Here is a 13401-nt window from a genome sequence, read left to right as displayed (position 1 = left end):
CAATCTCACCCAGAAAGTAACTTCCAAGGCTAGTATCTTCGTTCTTTATCAAAATGATCCCATTCCATCATTCCAGATGCTCCATTGTGGTTCTAGAATGAACAAGAAGACTCTGGAAATGAGTAGTGAGGATGGGGGAAGTAGATGTAGGACAATGATAAAGAAGAGTTGGGTGTGAGCATAATCAAGGCATATCATACACAGGTGTAAAATTGTCCAAGAACAAATTTAGACAATGAATAATTATTTTTCCAAAAACATTAGCAAACAGCTTCTAGTATTGAGGGTAATTATAATCAGAAGCTATAGTATTAGAGCAAAATTACAACACCAAAGGATGTACCTCATGACTCTATAATCTCTATGCATAACTGTTAGAGAAACTGGAAGCTGAATTATTACACAAAATGTTTTTTTTCTTAGCAGTATAAATATATGCTCTCTCCTCTTTGGAAACATGAGAATTTATGATGCTACGTAGGATAATCTTGTGGGTTGAAAGAAGGAAGTTTAAAACAGCATAATGGCCAAACCTTTTGAGTCATAGCAGAGCTTCTCCTATCTCTGTTGTTTAGATACATAACATGTACCTCCAGGTAATACAAGAGATCATAGACATATACACAGACAGAAAACCTTCTCTCTCTCTCTCTCTCTCTCTCTCTCTCTCTCTCTCTCACACACACACACACACACACACACACACACACACACACACTTCTGTCAAAAACTCACCATTCCTGTTATTCTAAATTAAAAAATACTAGTCATACATGTCACAAGAGTTAAACTATAGATTTGTAAGATTTGTAGGTGGTCAAAAAAGCAAACTCAAGAGCACTTTGTTAATCAACAGGATGTCAAAGCCAGGATGCTACAGATCAGTCTTTAAACAATAAAATCACATATATTTAAAAAGGCATGGAGCTTTCTTGCCTCTTGCCTTTAACAAAGAAAAACTGCATCCAATTTTTTAAGTTCATCTGTGAACATAAGAATGTGTCATCATATAAAAATCTCCTTTAACTCCCTTCTCAAGATTCTTTAAGTCACTCATATACATTGATTTTTACAGATTATTTCCTGGGTCATGAGGGATAGTGAGAAGCTCCCTAAAGAAAGATTTTATCACTTTTGACTCTACTTCAGTCTGCAAAGTTTAATTTGAAACCATATTTGCATTAAAGAGAAGAGGTAGACATTTAAAAATACTCCTTTCTAGTTTTCATAGTTTGAAATGTTCTGATTTATTTTCATAGTTTTCAATTTTCCAACAGAGTGCAACCCTTAAATTATAGATCAACTCATATAATCTATTGTCTAAAACTGTACACTCCCACCCCACAATATGACCCTCATGATTGAGAGACTTAACACTAAAAATAAAGGTGGAGGACATATCTGGGCACGTTTGAGCTATAGAAAAGCTAAGATGATGACACTGTTGAGTGATGTCTTCCTTCATACCTGTAGCAGAAGGGAGGAGCTCACCTTCTTTCAGTCTATAAGTTAGAATTGAGAATCCCTTCTACTTTGAATAACTTTCTAGTAGGATACCATATATCTAAGTGTGCTTTGACTTCATGGCATCAATTCCTTGTTTGGTTCCAGGACCTGCAATAACTCACAACACAAGAGATTTTAAATAATCATTACTATCCTTTGGGTGTTAATCCCAAGACGATGCTATTGACAAAAAAATCTCATTAACAACTTGGTTTAATTGTGTTGTGGTAGGTTGTTTTATTTCAATAACCTTTGTGAACACTTTCATGGACTGAGAATATTCAAGAATTTTCACTTGAAACCTCAAGCATTCATTTTAGATACTTTACCTGTCACTAGAGATTTAAAAGGTAGTAATTCTGAAATCTTAGTTATTGCATAGTGACCTATATGCTCTGATAGGGCTCTCTGAAGGTGAAAAGGTTAATGACTCTGAAAATGTTCTTTTAGCTGGGATCTGCAGAATAAACCAGCAGCAAGGATGGGAAAGGAAAAACCATTTTCCCAGCACTAGTAAATACTGGAAAATACACTGTGTATGGTGGAAAAGAACTCAACATACTTAAAGAATTTAGGAACTAGGTCTGAAAGTCGGAGGCTTTATTTTCAATTTCTTAGGAATCTACAAGTTAGGATAATAAATGTAGCCCCGATGGATAGATGACAGCATGATGGACTGTATTCAAGGTTAGCCTGGGGAATTTGATAAGACCATGCATCAAATTATAAATAAAATTGGTAGGGAGACAGCTCATCTTCAGGTGATGACAGCTCATCTTTAAGGTGATGGCACAGCATGCAGATGGCCCTGGGGTTTGATCCCTAGTACTACAAAGGACGGAGAGGCACTGTTCATAGGAAAAGAATGCCAAATAAGATAAAACTTGAGAGAGACAAGGTAGCAGATGATGACTGAAGTTTCCATTGGTCATTTTAAACAGGTGGCCTATGCATTAAGGTAAAGAAAAATGCAACCATTTTAAGCAACAGTGTTTCAATATACAGTGGGAAAGAAAGTATATGAAGAGATGAGTAGTAGTGTGGACAAGCTGCCTATTCAAAGAGGCAAGTAAGATTTTTTAGACACTTGGTCAGCAATAAAGGAGAAAATATAGTTATTAGTTCATAGCGATGATATTTTCGGTGTGTGTTGTTAAAAAGCCAGTGAGTAACAATGCCAAGCAACCAGAGCTTCCAGGGACTAAGCCACTACCTAAAGACTATACATGGACTGACCCTGGACTCTGACCTCATAGGTAGCAATGAATAGCCTAGTAAGAGCACCAGTGGAAGGGGAAGCCCTGGGTCCTGCTAAGACTGAACCCCCAGTGAACTAGATTGTTGGGAGGAGGGCGGCAAGGGGGGGAGGATGGGGAGGGGAAAACCCATAAAGAAGGGGAGGGGGAGGGGGATGTTTGCCGGGAAACCGGGAAAGGGAATAACACTCGAAATGTATATAAGAAATACTCAAGTTAATAAAAAAAAAAGCCAGTGAGTCTAACATGATAGTATCAGAGCATATCTCTATTTTCTGATAAGACAAGAAAGCACATGTTGGGTGGGAAATAGCAAAAGGAAATTAAAAAGTGTGCTAGTGATCTGTACAAAACAAAAAGGAAATTTATGGGAATAAAACCAAAGGGGAGAAACTGAAATTAACCATGAGTAGGAAGGGAAGCCAGGAAGAATGTGAAGGCTACTAAGTCCAGAGATATGGGTAGAATAAACACAGAAGTTGGATATTTTAGGAGAAAAATATGGCAACCATTTGGAGTTTTAGTAAATTTGTTCCATTGTGCAAAGATTGGTGAACATCTGAAGTAAATCTTCCTTATTTCCACAAACTGCATACTTTAAAAATTGTAACATTCCCGACTCTCATTTGATCTACAAAATGATCACACAACAGTCTTGTACAGACACATAATTTTTATACTCAACATTATCTGTTTAAATTTTATTTTATTTTTTTTAATTATTCCCTTTACATCGTGGATGTATGCTCCCCACCCCACACACACACCAGGTCTCCTTATTCCCTGGGACCTCAAGTCTCTTGATTATATACAGCTTCCCCACTGAGGCCAGACCAGGCAGTCCTCTACTATGTATGTGCTAGGAGCCTCAGACCAGTTTACATATACTGTCTGGTGGGTATCTCACTGTATGGGAGCTCCTAGGGTTTTAGGCTAGTTGAGACTACTGGTCTTCCTATGGGGACACCTTACCCTTCAGCTTCTTTGATTTTTCCTCTAATTCAACCATAGAGGGGGCCGATTTCATTCCATTGGTTGGGTGTAAGTATCTGCTTCTGTTTCAGTCAACTGCTGGTTGGGCTGCTCAGAGGATAGCCATGCTAGGCTCCTGTTTATAAGTACATCATAGCATTAGTAACAGTGTCAGGCCTTGGTGTGCTTCACCCTCACCCCCCATGAGATGGATCCCAAATACAGCCTGTCACTGGACCATCTTTCCTTCAGGCTTTTCTACATTTTTGTCCTTGTGGTATTCTTATTTACTTATTTTGATTAATTTTGAATATTATCTTTAGACCAAGCCAGCTCAGTCAGTCAACAAGTTCTCCAGCACAAGAGCGAGGATTAAAAAGAAAAAAGAGCTAGACAACATTGTAGTATGATTCCAGTCAGTTCTGAGGCTGAGGCAAGTTTATTTTTTCCTAGTCTACTTTTATACCATCTTAATTATATGCAAATAATGTCAGTTCTAGGTTAAGGAACAAGCAAGACAATAAACACAAATAGTCAAGGAACAAGCAAGACAATGATCACTCTTTCTAAGGGCTTATCAGGATGACCAGGATACCTGAGCCTATTTCCCTGTCCTAGAACAAAGTCATGCATGCTATTGCCTGAAGCCTACTTCTTTGTTCTAACCCAAAATCAGATTCTTGCCTGAGCTAAATTCCTTGTCCTGGCCCAATGTCAAATTCCTGCCAAGTGGTCCCAAAAATCTCTCCGCAATATTTAATCATTTTTTTACAGTCCAGATGTTATTCCCTTCCCAGTCCACCGTCCAACAATTCTTCTTCCCATTCCAGTCTCCAAGAGGATGTTCCCACTCCTGCACCTCACCCCAAACCCCATCAGGCCTATCCATTCCCTGGGGCCTCAAGTCTCTCAAGGGTTATGTGCATCTTTTCTCATGGAGGCCAAACCAGGCAATCCTCTACAGTCTATGTATAGGGAAACTCAGACTACCTAGTGTATGCTGCTGGGAGGGTGACTCAGTGTCTCAGAAGTCCAGCTTTGTTGAGACTGTTGGTCTTCCTATGTGACTGACCTCTTCTACAACTTCTCTCCACCTTCCCTTAATTCAACCACAAGGGTCCCATTCAGACCATTGGTTAGGTGTAAATATCTGCTTCTGTCTCAGTTAGCTCTTTGTTGGGCCCCTTGGAGGGGCAGCCATGCTAGGCTCCTATCTGTAGCTATATCATAGCATCAGTAATAGTGTCAGCTCTTACAGCCTCCCCTTGAGATGGGTCCCAATTGGGGAGCTGGACTTCCTTACTCTCAATTTTCTCTCCATTTTTGCCCCTGAAGTTATGTTAAAGAGGAACAATCCTGGCTCTCGGTTTTGACTCTGGGATGGCAACCCTATCCCTCCACTTGATGCCCTGTCTTTCTACTGGAGGTAGACTCTACAAGTTCCTTCTCCCCACTATTGGGAATCTCATCTGAGGTTCCTGCCTTTGAGTCTTGAGATTCTCTCACCTCCCAGGTCTCTGGTACAATTTAGATGTTCCCCAACCTCAACCTCCTGAGGTTGTATATTTCCATTTATTCTGTTGACCCAAGGGTCTTTACTCCTGGTCTCCCTCCCTGCCCCCCACCAATACCTCATCATATTCTCCTTTCCCCATCCCTTCTCCTCCCCTCCCCCACCTAACTCCTCCCACCCTTTGCTCTGCTTTCTTTGTGTTCTTAAGTGTGATTGAAGCATCCTCGTTTGGGCCTTTTGGCTTATTAACTTCTTGAATTCTGTGAATTGTGTTCTGGGTATTCTGTGGTTTTGGGGATAATATCTATTTATTAGTTAATACATACCATGCATGTCCTTTTGGGTCTGAGACACCTTATTCAGAATGATATTTTTAGTCCCGTCCACTGGCCTGCAAAACTCACGATATTCTTGTTCTTAATAGCTGAATAGTATTCTATTGTATAAATGAACAGCGTTTTCTGTATCCATTTTTCTGTTGTGGGATATCTAGGCTGTGTCCAACTTCTGGCTATCACAGAATAATAAGGCTGTTATGAACAAAGTGGAGCACATGCTCTTGTGGCATGATGAGGCATCTTTTCGTATATGCCCAAGAGTGGTATAGTTGGGTCTTCACGTAGTTCTATTTCCAATTTTCTGAGGAACCTCCAAATTGATTTTCAGATTAGTTGTACCAGTTTGCAATCCCATGATGAATGGAGGAATGGTCCTCTTTCTCCACATTCTCACCAACATGGATCATAGCCATTCTGATTGGTGTAAAGTTCTCAGGGTTGATCTGATTTGTATTTCCCTGATCACTAAGTACTTCAAAAATTTCTTCCTTCTTACTTTTCTTTTATTGGATATTTTCTTTATTTACATTTCAAATATTATTCCTTCCCCCTGTTTCTCCTCTGGAAAGCCCCTCTTCCATCTCTCCTCCCCCTGTACTTCCCTACGCTCAAGTATCCATAGGTATGGGGCAGTTGACCATGAAATGTAGCCTGGTCCATGGGTGTGCTAAGGCTAGAAACCTCAGAGACCCTGGAGGTATGATAGCCTCTCCACCTGCTCCCATTACCAAGCCCCTGTCATTAGCCACAGCCATCATAGATGTGTGGCCATCAGTCACAGTAAGAGCAACACCCCAAGCCCTCCATATATAGATGAGGAAAAGGATGTGACCTGTCATCCAGGCCCAAGACAGAGATTGCCATTATAATGAGGTCCCTAGAGGTCTAGAGGGCTTAGTCAATAAGTCTGCCAGGCAGAACCATAGAGAAGGCCTTTGCCTACTGAGCTACTGTCTAATCACCTGTAGAAGGGCTCTCCACTCCCAGGCACACTCAAGCCTGCAGTCAAGCCCAGGACTCTCCTTCCTGGGAACAGCCAGAGCTCCATGCTTTGTGTTTCACTCTTCACTCCCACCACCTCCCCTCCCACCCAACCCTCCATCCCCCCTCGGGCTCAAGGTTAAACGCAGCTCCCAGGCCCAGATTACATTCTCATCTGGAACTTGTAGCAGAACCTGGGTGTCCAACAGCCTGGGAACTCCACAGCCGCAGCTTCTTTCACAGGCCAATGGTCCCTTGAGCCAGCTCTGACTGTCCTGCACCTCAGACTGTGCTCCCTACCCCCAGCAGGTGTCCTGGGGCTTCCATATGGCCCAAGCCCTGCCCAGCACAGTCAACTCCCCAAGGGGCCTAGTCCCACTTTATTGTTTTGCATAAATGCTCTTTCCATGTCTTTGAAGAATTGTTTTGGAATTTTGATGGGAATCACATTGAATATGTAGATTGCTTTGACTAAGATGGCTATTTTCACTATGTTAATCCTATGCAGAATGGAAGATCACTCTATTTTCTGGGGTCTTCTTTGAGTTCTTTCGTGTGAGACTTAAAGTTCTTGTCATACAGATCTTTCACTTGTTTGGTTAGAGTTATGTCAAGGTATATTATATTATTTGTGCCTATTATGAAGGGTGTTGTTTCTCTATTTTCTTTCTTAGCCCATTCTTCATTTGATAAAGGAAGGCTACTGATTTATTTGAGTTAATTTTATATCCAACCACCTTGCTGAAGTTGTTTATCAGCTGTGAAATTCTCTGGTAGAATATTTGGGGTCACTTATCTGTACTATTCATCTGCAAATAGTGAGACTTTAACATCTTTGCAAATTTGTCAATTTGGTCATTTGGGCAGTTGTCTCACTTGACTGCAGCAGCTCTCCTGGGAGAACTGTAGACTACATTTTGAGAAACTATGATTATATTTCTATATTGACTGTCTCATTTTATATTCTCAACAATAGCATAGAAGTGTACAAGTTTTCACAGATAACAATTGTAAATAGCATGGATTTTATTAGTTTCCATTCTAAAAGTACTTGCATGTATCTAGATTTATGTTTTTTTAATTCTTTATTATTAATTATTATTTTAGTTATTCAATTTTTATCCCACTCACTCTCCCTCTCCTAGTGACCCCTCCCACAATCCTTCCTCCATCCCCTTCCCCTTCTCTTCTGAGCAGATGGGGACCCCCTAAGAGTATCTTCCCACCCTGGCACATGAAGTCTCTGGGAGGCTATGCACAGCCTCTTGTTTTAAAAATTCTAATGTTGGGTGTTGTAAATGAATGCTATTTCAAGTGTTTGGAGCTTTTGATACAGTCATTGAGAAATTTACTTAGAAGGTGTCAAAAGACTGAGTGATTATTCATGTTTTGAGTTTTGTATATCTGTGTGTGTCTAGAATCCTATAAGTCATAAATGAGTTGCTAATGTTTTGTTTGCTTCTGCCATTACATATGCAATCCATCATATTGTAAAGGGATACCATTTATTTAGTTCACAGACCTTGAGACCTGGATAAATGTATAATTCAAAAATCACAGATGAAAATAATGGCAGGAAAATGTGTATGTACATAACCCAAATAAACATCTCATTCCTGCCCCTCAGGTTCTACAAATAATGGGATATTTATTTTCAATCCTGTTAGACATGGAGTAAGACAATGACACCTGATAGGAGACCCAGCCAAACAGGCTAACAACTAATAAATGGTACTTTGTACAAAACAAGCAAAATTGTCATTCTGGGTTGTAAGAGCATTAAACTGATAACACAGTCTGAAGAATAGAGACATTAGGCTTGGATCCAGACCATGTTTAGCAGATTGTTGCAGAGGACCAGATACTCTGTTTTTAGTGTGGCTGGACAAGTGCAGATATGGAAACAGTCAGCAGTGAGGTCAATGTGTATCCACGACCTGTTCACAGCACTTATTATCAGTGGATTCCTGAAGAGTTTATTATATCATGGGCTCTCTGGAAACATAATGGGGTGTGTTAAGGCTGCAAGGACGTAATGAAGATCAGCCCCAGAGGGGTGGGCTTTTAGGAAGAGAAGTATCTTAGTAAACTAAGAAATGTGTTTCAGGTCCATAATGCTCATTCATGTGTGATTTTTGTATCTGTAATTCGAGGTTTCTAATACTGAGAACTCATTAATAGATAAGGTAAAATTTACTTCATAAAGTAATATGTATGGAGAGGACAGTTTTGAGAGAGTATCACAATGACCAGACAATACCACATTTCATAAACAGCCCATGTTCTTCTTCAATAAATAGGGGAAGAGCTATTGGGCAGAAAATGAGAGTAACCCCTCTTAAGTAAAGTATGAAATGAGATTGATTCGACACTGAGAAAGAATGAATAGGGTCACATCTTACTCTAATCTTCGACCAGGAGAAAAGTCTGGGCTAAGGATTATAGATGTGGTAAATACCTCTGTTGTTGCTTACTATGCTCTTCTTACCAGAATTCAGGGCTAGTTAACTGTAGTTGGTTATGAAGTTACTTAGAACAACTCAAGGATTGTAGAGGCATAAGAACATAGAAAAATTTACAGAGATTCCACATGAATTTAATATTCTATTGTGAACTTTAGTTATTTTTTATTTAGAATAAAGGAATTAAAATTTTGATAAAAGACAGAGTTTTGAATATCATTACAAATTCCAAGATTTATTTCTGAACAGCAAACATTATATCTTTGAAATCTCTCCTTAAGGATATTTCAGCTCTTTGTTCTTCCTGAATAGATTAAAGAGTTTAGCATAGGTGAAACAATATTGCTTAATGTTCACATCATATCACCAAGCATGTGATTTGGTGTGTGTTGCAGGGAGATGATCATTATATGTTTGTAGGCACAGAGGAACCCCTTGAGATGGGTATTGCAGGTATAGAATGCTTTCTGCCTGCACACTGCTGAATATACTCTCGGAATGTCAATTCCAATGTGTGCTAAAGGGACACAAACACTGAAGAGAAGCTTCGGAACCATGAAAGCCAACAATAAATTGAAACCACTGTCTAGATCAGTCAGCTACCAGGACAAGCCAGGGATAAAATTGCAGGGATGTTACAGAAATGGTGGCTTTGATTGATCCCAAAGCAGGCAAACTGAAAACAATGTTAGGATGATGGACTGAAGACACCAAGTAGGGAAGTAAATATTTCCATTTGTTACTCTGTCCTTGAGTTTTCTTCCCTGGGTCTATAGAGGGTTTCTGTTGAAGAGGCTAAGAAGAAATCTACTCTGCTAATGAGAATTTAATTACGTTTCTCATTGTGCATTTAGACAGTGGATTAAAGAACAAAAAGTGAAGGACTCTATTGCTCCTATTAGGTTAGTCTAATAAAGCACCTCTGTCACTCCCAAAGTCAGCCGATTTCTCAGAACTCCCATTTGCACTCTTGCATTCCTGACCAACTTTCCTAAACATTTCAAGGTTGAGATTTTTTCTTTACCCCTGAATATCCTTCTGCTCACCACAACTCCTCTTCCCATCATAGCTACAGCCATCTGTTCATATTTTCTCTCTAGTATGATGTACTAAGACTCAGTATTGATTAAACAATAGTTAAGTATCCTGAGCCTCCTAATAGACCATACTTTCAAAGTAGCCTCTGGGACTTTATGTAATCAGATGCTTTGGCGACTCCTCATCTTGGTCACTCACAGGCTTCACTATCCCCTTGCTTTGGAGTTCTTTGCACATGCAACCACATGGCACATAAGCCCTCTATATGCATATTCACATATTGGTAAATAACTAAAGAAAACCTTTAAATGTTACTGAGAACACAGAATAGTGTTTCAAGCGAACATGTGCTGTGCATACAATGATATAATAGAATACCCAAAGCAGAAACCTCCTTCACCAAACAGTTCATTTCAATTTGGATAGACCTTGTGGCTCTTTTAACTGTAGGTAAGGCAAGTGTTTCCAAATGTCTGTCTGTGTGGTTAGTTAAAATTTTCCTCCCAGTAATTTTTCTCCATATTTAAAGACATAGTGAAGAGGTCTATTAGGCAGTTCTTCTTTCAATAATTGTTAATGATTGAAAAAAACACCAACAACAAAATCTTCTAAAAACCAGTTAATTACTTTCAGTTGCAGATTGAGATCCCATTGGTTCCTGAGCTATTTGGTTAGGCCATGTTCTCTTCCTTTTCTCTCATGATAAAAGAAGAGATTAAGTCCTTGAGCATTATTGTTCATTAGTATTGTGGATTAATTCTGCTGTCAATGAACTAAAAATACAATAGTATATGGAATGTTTCCACAATATCTACCATATGAGGGCATTGTGCTAAGTTTTTAATATTTTCAGATCATTACTGGTTTATAATAAGACTGGGGGTGATTGTAATTGTATAAAAATTCCTCAAACTCTTTTCAGCCCTCTGAAAATTATAATTTGAAATTATAATTTCTATTTATTAGCTTAATAGATATCATCATTCCTTCCAGTATTCTCATGAGTAAAGTATCGCTACTCAGAACTGAAAGAAAGAAAATTGAAGTCCAGGAAGCTGAATGATCCAGCTAGTGTCACACACAGTGCATATGACTGTGAGACTCTAACCACTTCTTTTCCATTTCTCTTTTCCTTGAACAGCTCAACACCTCTGAAAAACACAGACTACATGGGAAGACTACAACGAAAATTTAAATGGAATTTTCTCAAATGTTATTTAAGAGTAACAAAGTGTGGCTAAGTAACCACAAATAAATCTGTTTCACTCCTATACAGGCAAATAGAAAGATTTCCAAATATGTCTTGTTATATACCTTGGGGAACTAAAATATGTCTATTTACTCTACAGAGGGCAGTGAACAGTTGTATAGACTATGAAGCCTAGGAAGAATTGTTAGTGAAAAACATAATTAGATACTAGTCAACTTGTAGTAGTTGACTACAACTACAGCTGTAGGTCAACTTGCCTATCCAATGAGTTAATGCGATTTACTAACAGTGGGATGGATGAGCAGTTGCTAACAGAAATGTGAATGAATTTAAGTCAGCTGCATCACAGAAAAATCCATCCCAGCCTGGATGATGTCTCATGAAAGCTGAATTGCAGAGTTCCCAGAGGGACTTAAAGCAGCTTACTTGCCTGGTCTGAGAGTCTCTTGCTACAGTTAGTTGTTTGTTGTTTAATGTACTCTCAGGAGGGGGTAGTAAAAATTCCTTGCATTTCAGCTTTCAGGGAAAAAATAAGCTTGAGATTCTATTTACTTTTATTCAGTGGAACATTGCATTTCCTAAGGAGAAAACATGGATGTAGTGTGTACAGAGGATTATAACCAACCATCCTTCTACTGTTTTTCTTATCTCTAATTACTAAATTTAAGTAGACTACAGTACCTGACTGAGGACTCGAAACAATAAAATGTTAGGCTTGTTTAAAAGTAAAGGTTGAATGTGAATGAAGAAAATATTTTATCCTGCTTCCTCTCAGCAGTATCTCAGCTGATGCTCTTATTCTATTGGCATAAAAATTCAAGCATCTTGTTGCCAGGCAACCACTAGACAGCTTCCTGATTCAGGCAGTAAGCTCTCTTACGGCAGGTCATTATTTGTATTCATTTCACAACAGAAGATGAACAGATTATCAAGTAAATGCTTCACGTAACGTGAAAAATGCGTTATCTTATGTGTCAACATACTAAATTATATCTAGCCATGATATTCTCTGTAGCATTGTACAACAAACTCAAAATAAATGCAACAATATAAAATATGTCAAGTTATATTGTGCCAATTTTATTAAACTATAAGTTTATCAATTCTGACTATTATTTTTTATCTTTTAGAAAAGAAATTAAGAGATAAGTGTAAATTATCCTCTGGTTATTTGTTAGAGATGTATATGCCTCAAATTTCTTTCTCTACAACTTCACATTGGCCTTAATATCATGTGCCTTATGTGGGTTCCTGTTGCTAGTTTCTGGCTTCATTAGTTATGAAACAGTGAGTTTCTTTTCCTACTTACAAATTCCATTGCTCAAATATTGGTACTTTAAGTAAATTTTACTTTTCCAACCTAGGTAACTGGTGCATGTAGCTTTACATTCTCCCAAACCAAAATCTCCTTTCATAGAGACTGTTTACTCTAAACCTGACTGGCACTGCTGAGCTACATGCTATCCAAATTTTGTTGAATAGAAGTATATCAAGAATAGTTAGGGATTCAGCACATGTCTGGTTCTTGAAATCCTAAGCAAATATGAAGACATGCAAAATGCAAGGGTTATGCAGACATGGAGATTTCCACTTAGATCCTTAAATGCTGTTACTGAGGCCAGGTAATGGGTTTCAGTCTTTACAGATAGCCCATGACTGAGTGATACATGTAGCACAGACATTGGAAGCAAAATAAGAATGGAGATCTCTGGATGTTGATAAGTTAAGAATATAGAAACTGTTTCAATGAAAGTAGTAGTAACTAGTGAAGCCAGCATAAGAAACAGATGCTAGTTTCAGCGCGAATTCTCGATCTAAGTTCTAACCAGTCCCAAGCCTGCTAGGCTTTGGGAACTACTTAGCGAGGGTTGTATGCCCAGACACTGAGTTCTCTACAGCATGCCTATTGACTCAAATCAGAAAGAAAGACTTCCTAGAATTTAATGGAAATGAATGCCCAACACACAAAAACTTAAGGGATATAATGAAAGCAGTGCTAAGAGGAAACTTCATAGCACTAAGTGCCTACATAAAAATATTGGAGCGATCTTGTACTAGCAACTTAACAGTATGTCTAAAAGCTCAAAAACTAAACTAAGTAATCACTCCCAGGAAATTTAGACAT

General features: G+C 38.7%; 1 pseudogene; it reads right to left on the bottom strand.

The window, feature by feature from the left end:
* Or10n9-ps1 (olfactory receptor family 10 subfamily N member 9, pseudogene 1) lies at window positions 9264–9710 on the bottom strand (annotated as a pseudogene).

This window comes from Rattus norvegicus, chromosome 8, assembly GCF_021556685.1.
Source record: "Rattus norvegicus strain SHRSP/BbbUtx chromosome 8, alternate assembly SHRSP_T2T, whole genome shotgun sequence".
NCBI classification, from domain to species: domain Eukaryota; kingdom Metazoa; phylum Chordata; class Mammalia; order Rodentia; family Muridae; genus Rattus; species Rattus norvegicus.
Note: the sequence above shows the minus strand (reverse complement) of the source record. Positions and strands in the feature narration are given on the sequence as shown.